Here is a 15,586-nt window from a genome sequence, read left to right as displayed (position 1 = left end):
ACTTTTATGACCAGAGACTTATTTTAAATTAATTTTTAGTGATAAAATAATTGGAGTAATCAATTGAGGAAGACTAGGAACGGTGCATAAATGAATTGGATTTGCATTGTATTATACTAATCATAAACTGAGAGTTACAGCTGCTACACATTTATACAGTGTAACTCATGAGCAACTAATTTCGACAGAACTCAGTCAAAGTTGCAGAGCAATTGGTAAGTATCAGACAAGAAATTCAGAGTGAATACATGAGAATTTTGAATAGCTCCAGTCATCTTTAGCCATCACTTTCTAAAGTTTGAAAATAACAGTTTGGAAGATTGGGAAATTAAAAAACTTCTGTTAGTTACAAATTTGAGACATTCTTTCTTTTACATATACATGTAAATGTAACTATCATTAGAGATAATGAAAGTTACACTTGAAAATGGTAGAGAGAATAAGCCCATTAATCTGGGATGTTAATTGAAAAAGGGACTTGAATGGAGAATGGGATCTGTAATTATGAAAATAGTGATTAAAATATCATTTTGCTTTTTTTAAATGCCTGACTTGAATACAGAATATGAAGGAATTACATTTAAAACAGTTAATTATTTCCAACTCTTAGAAAAAGGGAAGATTAAACTGAAAATGATTTAGTGATAATAAAATAATTTTATATTTTTTAAAATTATCAATTTCAAAAAGCTGAAAATAGGTGTTACTGAATACCAGTTGAAATGTATATTCGCATTTTCATTAGTGAATGTAGTTTACTTATATTGAGGCAAATTTTTGTACTGTTATGTGGGAAGTAAATACAGACTAGAGCTGGGCAAACTACATACAGCAAACATTTTGACAAAGTTAGCTTTTATGACAAGATCTACAAATTTCCTCAGAGACCTCGATTTTTACACATTATTTTTTTTACATTCAATGAATAGTTCATGTGCACCTAGATCAGCCTACAAGCTGCTTGCATATTATATGTTGTGACTGTTGCATTAAGCATTCACTAGTTCTGTTTCACTATTTGTACTGTGTGATTGGTCACCGGCATCACATGATATTGTTTCTGCTCTCTGACAGAATGTCTCCACGACAACGAAGAGCTTTCAAGATGGCTAAGTGAACATTTCCACCCTAAATGCTCTCAAATTACAGCTTCATAGCAGTCTTAAGATGTAATTCGAGTCTGACAAGTGGCACTTTTAAAATGACATAGTGGGGTTCCACACATCTTGTCTCTCAGTGGGCTACAAATCCAGGCTCCAATCACACAATGCAGTTCCTTCTGCCAATGCAAAGTCCATTGACTTCAACAGGACTCTGTTCAGGTGTAGGGAAGTTTGAATTTATGGATCCCTTGGCATGACTGGGGTCTTAATCTGCTTTATATTTTTAAAAATAATTTCAGTGTATTAGATCAATAACATAATTATTTAAAAATGGACTAACATATTCCTTACAATGTTAAGGCAACAATACACAATAAAATAATAGAAGCACATTGGCTACTTCTAAGAATACCTTAAGTAAGAAATATTGATTTGAGAAAGAATACTAATACTGAACAATGACATTTTGGGCTAAAGAAATTTAACACATGTATACAACTAGGGGAAAACTGCACTGTTTGTCTGTTGTATTTTAGCTAGATGGGACCCGATTCTTCAATATGAAATATTAGATTAATACTGAGATGAAAAATGATCCCCATTAATATTATTAGTGAAAACAAACATACTACTCTTCAGATACGAGAGCTTTAATAATAAAAGAAAAATGTATAAGGACTCAAATCAAAACTGATTTTTATATTTATCAGATTATTCAACAGCAAAGCCAACAAAATTAGCCCCTATTGATAAGATAAATAAGCACAAATATATTAATTCCCGGATCACAACATTTCAATACAAAAATCATTAGAAAATGACCTCAAAACAGCATTTTATATCAATCAAATTCCTATTAAATTAGTCCATATTATTTAACAAGAAAGCCTACAGAAATAGGCTCTTATTGACATATTGGTAAATAAATGCAAATATATTGCTTTCCACATGATAGGGATTCAAACCAAAAGCAAAGCTAACTAAAAATGATTTCATTCAAATTCCAGTGAAATCAAATAAGTATCTGATCCTCATTAGAGTCATTCAGCACTTGCTCATTTAACAAGTAAAAAGATGGTCAGCCCTGTAATCCTTGCCTGGGATCAGTTACAAGTCCTTTCTGGCTCATGCATCATCACCACAATAAAATTCTGTAGGTAAAAATCTATTCTGTAACATTGCTGCAAATCTTGAGTAACTGCACCAATGTTAATGGAGTTACTTTGTATTTACCTTGGTAAATTAGAACAGAATATGGGTCTTAGACCTGGATCTACAAAAGAGACTTAGCTGTTGTGATGCTGAGTGTCATGGTCTGAACTTTTAGGTGCCCAGAAAATCACAGGAACACTATGATCCATGAAGCCAAGTTAGGCACCTGGGCTCCCCAGACAATCAGTAGGGAGAGATGGACACCTTAGAATGCAATGCACAAAAGCCAGGTGACTCTTCGCCTGAACTAGCCAATGGGAGACAATGATGTGCTAAATCAGTGGTTCTCAAACTTGGGGTTGGGACCCCTCAGGGGGTCACAAGATTATTACATGGGGGGTCACGAGCTGTCAGCCTCCACCCCAAACCCCGCTTTGCCTCCAGCATTTATAATGGTGTTAAATATATAAAAATGTGTTTTTAATTTATAAGGGGGGGTCACACTCAGAGGCTTGCTGTGTGAATGGAGTCACCAGTACAAAAGTCTGAGAACCCCTGTGCTAAATGCTGCCCCTTACTCACAGATAGGCATCTAAATCCAGGCTGCAAGGAGGCACCAAGCTCTACTAGCAATCCACAAACAGGAACCCCTCTCCTGGTTTAGGAGCCTATGTAGTTTCTTGTGGGAATGAGTTAGGTGCCTGCCTCACTCCACACAAAATGTTGTAGTATCTACCTTATAACTTCTATTCCAGTGGTTAGTGCACTTACCTGGGATGTGGTCAGTCCAAATTCAATTCCCTCTCCCTGGCATAGGGGGAGAAAGGATTTGAACAGCGGTCTCCAGCTCTCAGGAGAGGTTAGTGTGCTAGCTAGGCACCTAGGTTCCTATACAATGAATGGAGAGGAGATAGGTGCCTTAGGCTATGTCTACACAGCAAAGTAAGCCTAGGGTTAGTGGGACTTGAGTCAGCTGACCTGTGTCAGGGAACCCTGGGCTTGAGCATCTACACTGAATTTTAACTCTTGGTTAATAGTTTTCTAACCTGGGCTTGAACCAGGGCTCTGGTGCCCACAATTTAGTGCACAGACCTGAGTCAAAGTAACCACATCCCAAAGTGCCTAGTGCCCCCCATGTTGATGCTCTAGCCCTAGGAATGTGTTGCACTGTGAGAAAACTCTGTTTCCACCCTGCTTCCTAACTATGACAGTGTTATTGATGGGACTCATGTGCCCATAAGGAGCACATGACTACATAAACCACATAATTAGCCCCTTTGGTGGCTGTCTCAATAATGACTGCAGATTGAGAAGGCTTTATAGTGAACTACCATGTAATTTGAAAACTGGTTCCCTACCTCTAGGCTGAGTCACACTGGCAGGAAAATGCCCATGTGCACCTGTTCTGAGGATACTTAGGACAGCAGTCTCCAGGGCTGTCAAACTATTAAAATGAAACTTGGAAATTCTTTAATTTTTAAAATGGGGTGTTTTTGTTTGTTTATTTTTGTCTGTTTTAAAATTTGACACAAAATGAAGGTATCAAAGGAAAAAACCACACACACCCCAGCCTGATTGCTGCTGTCTGTGGTGCGGTGAAGTGCATCCCCAGGGCTTGGGGTGCAGTGTGCTCTAGCACCACCCATTGATCCCTTATCCTTGCTCCTGCCACACCCCAGGAGGCTGCAGGGAAGTTTTGGAGCAGGCTTCCACTCACTGCCCCGAGTGCACACAGCACGGGTTCCCCTTCCCACACAGCCCCAGAAAGGGCAGTGGGAGCCTGGAGCAAGGGCTGCCTTGCAGGGAGGGGGGAGTAGCAGAGCTCCTGGCTCAGCTGTCCTAGGGAATAATGAACCCCAACATCCCAGCAGCCAAGAGCCATCTTTCACCTTGCAACTTTGCTCCCTGCTCTGGGCAAGCTCAGTGCAGCAGCGAGGAGGAGCCAGAGTCACTGCTGAGGGAGGAGCAGGAACAGGAAGAGGGCTCAGCCAGGCAGTAGTGGTGCTTCTGGTCTGCTGTGCTGGCTGCCTGCAGTGTTGCTACTCTGCCTCCAGGAGCTGTACTGTGGGATACATACAGAGGGCTCCTGGGACCCAAGTCAAGCCACGACCATGTGTACACAGGAAACTCATAGGGCTCAGACCATAGGTTCCAGGTTAACAACATGGTCTCAGACCCTCCAGCCCTGCAGGGTCCTGGGACCCTGAATCCAAGCCCTGGCTTAGCACAGTTGCAATGTGGATGCAAAGGGGAGTTGGCTTGAGCCCAGACTCAGATCCAGGCATAAATTGCTGTTTAGAAAATACCCTTAGAGTGCTATCTCCAAAGCCAACATGCTAGGTGGAGTACCCCTAAAATGGGTGTGTCCTAAACCCTGCCTCTCTCATGGAGATAGGCACTTAAATCCAGACTGCAGTGAGGTGCATATCTTTGCTAGTGAGCACCTCTGCCTGACTCATGTGGAGGGCCCAATCCAATAGGCGTGATCAGAGGCCACCTAACTCCACAAAAACATCTAGGGAGAGGAAGAAAGACTTCCCTTATATTTTGTAGCCCAGTGGGTCAGGACGCCAAGGCTGTAGGAGACCCTGGGTTCATGTCACCACTCTACCTGGTGAGGAGAAGGAACTTGAAGGGACCTTTCAGCTGAGTGCTCTAACCACTAGGCATTGGAATAGTGTGGTGAGCCTCTCATCAGTCTCTCCTATTGAAATTGTGCCACTTTAATTCAATAGTTGAATAATTATTAATTGGGGCAGAGAAAGAGTGAGTAACTCTCTAGCTCAGTGGTTAGGGCAATCATCTGAGACATAACAGATCCCTATTCAAATCCCTTCTCATCAGGCAGAGGGGGAACTTGTACCTGAGCTCTCCCACATGCTTGGAGAGTGTTCTGACCCCTGGGCAAAAAGTCATAAGGGAAGCATGGCCTACCCCTCCTACTTGCATTGTGTTGAGTTAGGTTGCCTCTGGCTATGCCTACTGGATTGGGCCCTGCATGCCAATTAGGAGAACGAGTGTTTCTTTTCCCTGATTCATGGATTGCTCTGGGGCTTAGGCAGGTGACCGGTGACAGGTTAGAGTATGGCAGTTGTGCACATGCCCAGAGACAGGAATGTAGGTACCTGGAGAGTTCTTACTATAAAAACATAGGAGCTGATTGAGTTTAGGTGCCTACACGGTAGATGGCAGCTGAGTAGGGGTTTTGTGGATCACAGATCCACAAAATGGGATTTAGGTGTGTGAGTACCTTTGTGGATCTGGGCCTTAGTTAACGATTGCATTCATGAGATGCAAATCAGAATAGAATCCATCTTGTTCTCCCATGGATACATAGATTCTGTAGTGCTAATGGGAGGGGTTTAATACTGCAGCCCTTACTTACGTGAGTTGTACCATTGAAAAACCAGTTAAGGGCCAGGTTACTATTATTGACGTGAAAGTCTACAGATGAAAAGCACTGTATTTCAAAGCTCCTTACAAATGTGGGAGTGTTTCTTACATTGCTGTCAGTGCAAGCTGCATGTGTGCATCCAGTGGTTAAAGGTTTTCCAATAGACTGGAAACCCTGTGGGGCAGGGACTGTATTTCTATGGTGCACAGCAACATTTTCTAGGTCTTTATATGAAAAGAAGGATAATTTATGAAGGAAAATAAGCCCACTTTGGAGTGAAAAAGCTTAACATTTTAAAAATCAAAATTTAGTTTCAAGGTGTTTGATACATTGTTGTAGCTGTGTTGGTCCCAGGATATTACAGAGACAAGATAGGTGAGGTAATATCTTTGACTGGACCAACATCTACTGGTGAAAGAGACAAGCTTTCAAGTTTACAACAGAGAGCTCTTCCTCAGGTCTGGGAAAGGTACTCAGAGTGTCACAGCTAAGTACAAGGGTGGCACAGATAAGATTGTAAGAGACGATTCAAGGTGAAATGGGCAGTTCTGCTTTATTTAGCTGTGACACTCTGCCCACTTCCCACTTCACATTGGGTCAAATTCTGCTCTCTGACACTAGTGAAAATCTGGAGTATCTTCAATGAAGTCAATGGAGTCACTTTGGATTTACAGTAGAGTAACCGAAAGCAGAATTTGGCCCACAGACTTTTGTGGATATAAAATCCAATCCTACTTCCATGTAATCCAGGGTAGTTTTATCACTGACTTGAAAATGTGCTAAATAAATCCCATTGTGCCATTGGAATTCCAAATCATTATGTTTAAGTTTCTAAAAGGAAACCATTTACCCTTCCCCATTTAACTAAAACATTTTGTGGTCACATTATGGATTGCTAAGAATTTACTTTAAATAATTATAGTTTGTGTGAAGACACTGCTTAACACACTCTTAATTAACAGTGAGTAATATATCTAATTGTTTCTTTACACATTTGACAATACATGCTCACAGCAAACAAACCTGGAGCACTTTAAAAATGTTCTAGACCATGCAAAACTCTTTGATCAAAGTGACAAATAAGCATCTATTAGAATAATAACTCTGCATACTTGCTGTAATAGCCCATATACTAAAACTTGTAGCAGATAACTATTAACATCTGGAAACTCATCTTGTGTGCTTTTCAGAGGTAATTATATACCTATACTTACATGCATTATATTGAAAAAAACAGCCTTGTCTTCCAAATCCTTAGTCACACAATCCCATTGATATAAATGAGACTACTAGCAGGAATTCAGATTATTTGTGGGAATAACCGTTTGCAGGATTGGGTACAATAATGGGGCGAGTGAATGAGTGTTTAACTGAATATCAAAGAGAAACAAATGCACATGCCTATATGTATAAATGTTGATAATTTTGTAGATAGAGGGACTAGAATGAGGTAGGCATGTAGACTCTGAAAGTACACACAAAATAATTCATAGAGACACATCTACCAACTACTGACACATTCACTTTCACTTGTATCAACAAACAAAAGAATCCTACAGATTCAGAGAAAGACTCCCAAAATACCTTTAGTTGTGAGGCCTGATTTTAGTGCTATAATTAGTGTTTGTAATTATGGGTGAAATCCATATCATGTAAGTCAGGAAAATATGATGAAGTAGAGTATTTGCTGTAATATTCTATAATTAGTAAAATCCAATTAACCATTCTTAATAAATAGGCATAGCATTCAAGTTGTAAATATTATGACCAACATTTGAAGAACTGTTCTAATTTTGTGTGCTTAATTTGAGACATCTTGCACCTGATTTTCAGCAGTGCTGGGGTGGGAAGACAAAGGTTAGGAGTAAGCCTCTTTTAAAGACATCTATTACTACACCATCCAGTGATTTTAAAGAGTAAATTAATGTTTCTCTCCTTTATTTCTGCTTTCTTTTCCCAGATGACCTATTTTCTTTCATCTTTTTTTTTTGTGAACTTGTTGCACAGTCCTGACAGCATGTGTGGATGTTGGCATGTAAAGAGGCACAGAAAGTCTACCTTCAAGGCCCATTGACATTGTCACCAAGGCACATAGTAGTAGTGTCTTCTAGGAAGTAAACTTTAAACTGACTTCATAACTCTCCCTTTCTTGACCTTATAGGAATATATTAACTGAAGTTGAAGTTCATAGCAGAAAACTGTTGTCCCAAGAGTTTCTCAGTTATTAATGTCAGTTTATCCCACATTTTCACTGAAACTTTAGTTGTGCTCAGAATATTTTTGTACACATATCCTGGTGTGTCCTTTGGAGTGTATTTCTTTTTAGAAGATTTTTGCTTCATATTGTTTTCATTTTACTTTTTTTTTTTTAACATCACTAGGTCAACTGAGTGGATCAGGCAATGTAACCTTGGAAGAATTTGGTTTTAGTTCTTCAACTTTTTCAAAATTATTTATTTCCAAAGCATTTCATATGGGGCTTTTGCCTTTTTTGGGGAGGGTGGGGGTCTGAAAAGACTTACCATTTTGGACTCTATCTGTAACTCTGATTTTAAGAATGCAGAGCACATTGAAGCATAAGATTCTGTTTGAGAATGAGGAACAGCACAGATGGAATTTCTCTGGAAGTATTTGGAATTAGACCCCTACTTGCTGTTTATGATGTGGCCATTCTCTTGTGTCACTATTATAAGCATGAGCCTTTACTTTTCATGTAGCAGTTTCATGCAGTCGGACTCAGTCTTCACTAGTATTTGCAATAATATGTTGGTTCAGAATGAGCTAATGAACACACGTACATTATCATCAGTTACATGGGCCAAAAGGATGATTTGTTTCAGCGCACCAAAAGATGTATATTTCAGTGCACCAAAACTTTTTCAATAGGTGACCAAAGTATGGAGGATATGTGTTTCAATAACTGAGTCCACAGCACCTCTTCCTTAAAAATATCCTACTACTTAAAAAGCAAATAAAGTAATTTTTCTCTCTCTCTCATGATGTGTGTTTTCTAAAGGCCTTCACGGGGTAGTGGGAGGAAGGAGGGGGAGAATTTCATGCTTGGACTAAGGTTCATAAAATAAGCTGATGCTTTTCAAAATGAATCATTTTCAAAACTAAACCCTAATCAGGTATTCGCCGATCATATATGAAGTGTCCTGTTTAACGATCTATCCTAATTGGAATGCTGTGTTTGTTTCCAAATCAACTTCTGTCACGGCTTCACAAGTGGGATTATAATATAAAGGCCTGTAAAAAGCAGTGTCATTTAACTGTCTAGAAACTTCTGCTTTATAAGCTGTGTAAATCTGTATAACTACGTGAGACTCTTTGTTTTTAAGTTTTACAACAAAATTTCTATTTAACATCAAATCCAGTAATGTTAATATTCTACTTTTACTCAGATGAAGTAGAGTCAGGATTTGTTTTAATAAATCATTAGGATTTGTACCTGCTTCCTCAGGGCTGAAATTGGCTCAAGGAGCCATTATTGTTCTGTGTAATTAATTTGTCAGTCAAATAATTTCTACAGGGCTATTACTTACTCATCAGTCTCCAACCATGACAAAATTTTCAGTTCAGAGAGTTAATACTGTTTTTCTGTTTTTCGATCTCCATTTTTGTCACTAACTTTCATTGTTCCATATCATAGGATGGTAAATACCATATTTGTATATAACTGAATCTTAGGTGGTGTACTAGACTATTCCTATTAGGGACATTAAATATCTAGACTCTCTGTCAGTCTTTATGGCATGCAGTGTCTGAATGTTAGTTACATGAAGACATTTTTGCATGCTTCACCACCTCCCTCAGATGAGTAATCCAAACCAAATAAATGAGAGAAAGTAATTAAACATCAGTCATATAAAAGCACAATGGGGCAGATTTTCAAAAGCACTTAAAGGATTTAGGAGCATAAGTCCCATTGAAAGTCAATGAGATTTATGCTCTTTTGAAAATCAATGGGACTTACGCACTTTTGAAAATCTTCCCTGGTAATATTTACTCTGACAACTGTGTTCCCCCCTGATAAACAGAGCTGGTTTTGCAAACTGTTCATAAAACTTTCTCCGAATTTTGTAAATACATTCTGTATTTTAAAATATTTGACAAATAACACAAGCATGTAATTGGCATTCTATGGATTATTCTAAATTAGTCACCTAGGTCATATGAATTTGTTTCTGATCCCTCATGGAAACTTTTTACAAGGAGAATGGAAATATCAAATAATATACTTTGGTACAAACTGGTGAAATGTGAAAGATTCATGAACATTTTGTGATGACCCACTTGAATATTTACAAATAAAATGTACATTATATTCTTATAAATGGAAACAAATGAATTTGAGCTGTTTGTTTATTTATAAATCTGTGATGTCATTATTCAACTGGCTCTAGCATCATGAGATATTATTATTTATTATTTGTTCTTGGCAGTGTTAACATTATAAAAACATAAAGGAAGAAAAGCTCTTCATCCCAAAGAATTTAGGGTGGGATCTACAAAGGGATTTTGGTGTTGCAACACTGTCACAGCGCCTAACTTTTTAGTCACCTAGAAAATCCTGTGAGAGAGCTGTTGAGTAAGCTGAATGTTAAGTTTGCATTGCGGAATCCAGCAAAATTAAAAAATTGTTCTGCACGGTATTTCCTGGAACCATGGGTTGCTTCCAGACATCTGGACAAGTCTGACGTGGGGGATATCTGGAACAATGATGAGATATGTATGTGGCAACATTTGGAGCTTTGCATAATGTTATGGGAACAACAACAAGGTTAGATCTCTGCTTTCTGAAGTTTTAAAAGCATTCAGTAGATGGGAATATCTGAGTTTTGTACTGAACAGACTGATAGTTATGTAAGGAAAGCAAAATATATTATATGGATCAATCTAAATCTTTCTATTTCTCTGAGTATGGCCTAAGGGTAGTGTTTTGTTTCAGTGATTCAGTTCAGTCTACTTTTATTAAGGGATGCTCTGGGAGGTATTTAAACTGGGCTGTGTCAGAAGCATGATTTCACTTTATTATAAGCTGCAAACAGCCTCTTATGTTGTAAGCCAAAAGGAACGTTAATTGAATACTTGCTGGTACTCTAGAGATCTGCATCTGTTCTCCTCAGTGATATGGATGTACTGTGTCTTGATCCGCCTCCAAAACAGGAAGTTTCACAATTTGACCGACAGTCCATCAAAACAGGCATTCCTTAAAGATACAGTGATACTATGCATTTATCATGCATTATTCAGACCCTGCCCCCTACAGGAAGGTGAATGAGGGGAGAATGTGGCTTCTCACCTCCCTTGACTAGATCTGATGCTCTTGGTGCTAAACACATTTATTATTTTGTATTCTGTTAACAATCAAATTAATTATTTTGTGTTTTGTATTAATTGTCAAAAGCAAATTCAGTAATTTCTAGAAGGCTGGTGGTTAGTATCTGCAGTGTGGAAGACAATGTCAAATTATTTGTACACTATTTTCTTATAGGATGGGGAAATGATATGATAAGAGTGTCTGAAAAGAGCACCTTCACCAAGAATATGAATTTCGAATCCCCAAATACTAGAGGAATGTAACAATTTTATTAAGAGGCAAAGAATCCTCATCAACTATGGGGTTTGTGCTGGCACCAATGTGTACATACACCACCTTATGTTAACATCTGTTATAAATGCATACACACTGAAGGCAGTATAGCTTACATTATGATGAGATAGATATAGTTTAAATTCAAGAAATACACCTGAGTAGAAACTGAGAAACTAGTCCTTGTTCCCACTGAAGCTAATCAAAGTTTTGCTGTTGACTTCAATGGGAGTGCTCACACAAGGGTTTGCTGTTTCTTCATTTATATTTGGAGTTTAATGGCAAGAAAGCTTATCCCATAAGAAAATACACTACTCTAAAAGACATAAATTTACTCAAGCTGATTTGTATGTTATTTCTAAGTGACATACTGAATAGATATGCTTTGTAAGATAAGACATTATAGTCCAGTGCCAGATCATGCCTACATGACAATGAGGTGTCAGTATGTTTCTCCCAGCTCAGTTTCTTCTTGCTGGAGATGTATTAATTTTCTTTGACAACAAAGATGGTTTGCTGGTTGTTTAAACAAGGCCAGGCAGACCTTCCTTCAGTAAAATAATGAAAATTATTCCAGATGCATGATGGGCAAGAAGGAAAACTGCCCTGAGCAGCCAGTAATGGGAGTCGCAGATTCACTGGAAAAAGGTGAGAGAGAAGGAGAAAAAATGTCTAAAGGGAGAATATAAGTGAAGGGATCATAACATATTACTGAAGCTAGGAAGAGAGAGAAGTTGGCTAACATCTTAAGTGAAATAGTAGAATATTTGTATTATAATGTTTGGAATGAATTCTTTGGAAATAGCTAATAAAGTCAAAGGGATGCTGTCAAATTGTAAGCTAACTCAGTTACCTCGACAAGAGGATTTTCTCAGGACGGAGACGTGGTTCTTCTGCTTCCAATGGTGGATGCAAATAGTTCATTTTACAATTAGTCTTTGAGGACAAACTCTTATTTTATATAATCAATTAATTTATGCTTCCCTGAGCATTTAAAAATGACTGTATTTTTTTCACTCTTCAAATTTCAAAGTTTGGTAGCCAGCTACTGGCCAATGTTTCTCAAATATGGCTATCATGGCTGCATGCATAGCCATCAGGCTTTTCATGCAGCCACGAAAGCCTGTTGGGCGGTGATGGTGGGGGGTGAGGGGGGGGCAAAGCATTGGCCCCTCCCACGCCCTCCTTGTTACTCCTGGATGCACCGCCACATGGGGCACAACGCTGCAGGAGCAAGGTGAGTTCTTGATCCACCTTGTGGGAAGGCAGTTTGGGTGGCAGGCTCTAGCAGTGGGACTTCAGGAGCCTGGCTGTGCAGCCCCAGACTCTGACCATGGAGCAGTGGGCACTGACCCCGCCCCGCTCCAGCCCTACAGCCTTTGCCTCCAGCTGCCGGGCTTCAGCCTTGGGCCCCTGGTTCCAGCTGTGTGGCAGCAGGCGCTGGCTCCCGCCTCCAGTCCCGAGCTCTGGCTGTGCAGTGGCAAGCGCTGGCCCCAGGCACTGACGACCCCCAGCTGCACGGAAGCAAGCTCCAACTCCAGGGCAGCAGGTGCTGACCCCTAGCTCCGGCCCCAGAGCTTCAGTCAAGCTCTCACTGGTCACTCACTGGTCAAGGCTCTGGACCAGAGAAGGGGGAAACTCTTCAAGAACTGCAGGATTCTTCCCTGGTCATCTCTCCCAGTGCTGTGCCTTATTCTTGGGATGACTTTGAAGGCTGTGTGGGTAAAAGGAAGTAACAAGTTCTTGCTATTGTGGATGCCACAAGAAACAAATCTTCACCAAGGGTGAGCTGGTCTGGGCTGCCTCCTCTAGTGCAACATGCTCTTTGATATTGCCAGGGATTTTTCAGGAGCTAGTTTCTCAAAGGGAAACACAGGCCATTTGGTACTTAACCAGAGAGCTTTAGGCACACCTGGTCTTTAGAGGCTGAAGCCCATGTTCAGTTGCTACAATGGTGCAAGTGGTGGAGTTGCACCAGGGCCCACAAGGTTATGATTTTTGTTTAGAACCCAGGAGTCCAGAAAGACAAGGGTAGAGGGTACTGTCTCATGTCTGGAGATATAGCGGATTGCACCCCTAACTAGTACAGTGGATGGGACACAGGCATTAGGGAGCTTGTGCACCCACTGCCTGGAGATGTAACCAGATTGTATGTGTGGATTACCTCAGTGGATAAAACCAGGCATCCGGCAATTGGGGTGTGAGTGCGCTGTCTGTGCTGATGCTGCAGGGGGCTGCTAACAGTGGAGGGTGTTTGGGTCTAGCTGCATACATGCATCCCTGTTCATGCCATTGCCAGTTTGGAAGAAGATGAGCTGCACGACAGTGGAGAGAAGTTGCTGGGGAGAGTTACTGGCCTACTGAGGCAGGAGTGGCTGGGATGGGGAGTCCCTCTGGCTGGGACAACCCCAGGCCCTGGGCATGAGCAACTGGCAAGGACAAGTGGAGAAGGCTTGAGGGGATTGCAGTACTGGGGGATGCACAGGGTGTATGTGGCGAAGTGGAGACAGAAGATGCACAACACCCCCCCCCCCAAGACAAAGCACAAGGTAAAACTATCAGCCACTTTGCATGGGGTGGGGAAGGAACTGGGAAATGAGGAGAAAGATGGAGCTGGGGTGAGAGGAGTTGGAGCAGAACTGGATAGAGGAGGGATGCTGGATTGGAGCTGGAGGGTGGGGAAATGGGGTTGGAGTGGTGCTCAGGGGGTCTGGATCAGAGCTGGGAGAATGGGGAGAGCATGTGAGGATTAGAGAAAAGCTCTAAGGTGCGAAGCTGGCAGGGAGGGTTGTGGGGGCCTGAAATTGAGCAGGGGCGTGGATCAGGGAAGTGGGAAACAGGAGAGGATCTAAAAAGGCCTGGAGTGGTGATTGAATCAAAGCTGGGGAAGTTGAGGGCTGGGGACTGAAGGAAGCTGGAGGGGGTTGAGGGAGAGGGTGTGTGTGTAGGAGCTGGATCAGAACTGGAAGGGAATGAGAAGAGCTGTGAGGGACCAGAAGTAGGGTTGCCAAGCCTCCAGGATTGGCCTGGGGCTGGAGTCTCCTGGAACTGGCGTCTCCTGGAACTGGCATCCATCTCCTGGTGACCGTTGAAAGCAATCCGGGAGATTTTAATAGGGTATTTTAAGAAAATGACATTACGGTATGTTGGGAAAAAAAATCTCCCAGAATAGCTTCAGTCAGAGTTGGTAACCCTAACCTGAAGTGAAGTTAGGCAGGAGCTGAGGGTCTGGGGGGTCAGGGGGTTTGGAGAGGAGCTAGGTAGAAGCTAAGGGACTGGGCAGGAGCTAGGAAAGATGGGGGCTAGAATAGCACTGTAGGAAACCAGGAGGGGCTGGACTGAACATAGGAATGGCCATACTGACTCAGACCAATGGTCCATCTAGCCCAATATCCTGTCTTCCCACAGTAGCCAGTGCAAGATGCTTCAGGGGGAAAGAGCAGAACAAGGCAATTATCAAGTGATCCATCCTTGTGGGCCAATCCCAACATCTGGCAGTCAGAGGTTTTGGGACACCCAGAGTATGGGGTTGCAGCCCCAATCATTTTGTCTAATAGCCACTGATAGACTTATCCTCCATGAACTTATCTAATTCTTTTTTATACTTTTGGCCTTCACAACAGCCCTGGCAAAGCGTTCCACAAGTTGACTGCGCTGCGTGAGGAAGCACTGCCTTACGTTTGCTTTAAACCTGCTGCCTATTCATTTCATTGGGTGACCCCTGATTCTTGTGTTATGTGAACGGGGTAAATAATAACACTCCCTCATTCACTTTCCCCACACCCCTGGTGAGTTTATAAGCCTCTGTCAGAGCTCCCAGCCTCTTCCCGCTCTCCTTATACAGAAGGGTTTCTAGCCCCCTAATCAATTTGTTGCCCGGGTCTGTACCCCCCCCCCCTTCTCATCTAGCTAATTCGAGATGGGCAACCAGAGCTGCAGGCAGCAGCCCAGGGCTGGGCCCACCAGGGAGTTACACAGTGGCACTGTCTGCTCTTGTCCAGCCCTTTCCTAGCTGGGGCAGGTGGCCAGGGGTTGGGGGTCCGGACTGAAGAAGGCGGCGGCGAGGGGGTGTGGGGAGCCGGCTCCAGGCTGCGGGGGACAGGACTGGTGGGGACGGATTTCAGAGTCAGGAAGGGCCCCCCCGCCAACCTGTTCTTGCCCCAGGGCCCGCTGGGGCCACTCGCGCCACCGCCCTGCTCCTAGGCAAGCTGCTGCCAGCGCCGGGCCCGCAGAGCTGAGCCGCCCCGGAGCAGCGGGGTCCCCGGGCCAAACGCGCAGCCGCGGACAGAGGCGCCCGGGCGGTTCCGCGCCTGGCCTGGGCCGTTGCCGTTAGCGCTGAGG

At 42.1% G+C, this 15,586-nt stretch overlaps 1 long non-coding RNA gene across 2 annotated transcripts; it reads right to left on the bottom strand.

Moving 5' to 3' along the window:
- Window positions 1-10,983: 10,983 nt before the first annotated feature.
- LOC120374952 lies at window positions 10,984-15,568 on the bottom strand. 2 transcript variants are annotated; one of them, XR_005586365.1, is made up of 4 exons: window positions 15,395-15,568; window positions 13,410-13,560; window positions 12,852-12,959; window positions 10,985-11,883 (listed from the first exon to the last, which is right to left on the bottom strand). It is a non-coding gene; the product is annotated as an uncharacterized LOC120374952 (long non-coding RNA). The 2 variants fall into 2 exon arrangements; XR_005586364.1 differs by having other exon boundaries at window positions 10,984-12,959.
- Between the last annotated feature and the right edge of the window lie 18 nt (window positions 15,569-15,586).

This window comes from Mauremys reevesii, linkage group 11 (genome assembly GCF_016161935.1).
Source record: "Mauremys reevesii isolate NIE-2019 linkage group 11, ASM1616193v1, whole genome shotgun sequence".
Classification (NCBI taxonomy): domain Eukaryota; kingdom Metazoa; phylum Chordata; order Testudines; family Geoemydidae; genus Mauremys; species Mauremys reevesii.
Note: the sequence above shows the minus strand (reverse complement) of the source record. Positions and strands in the feature narration are given on the sequence as shown.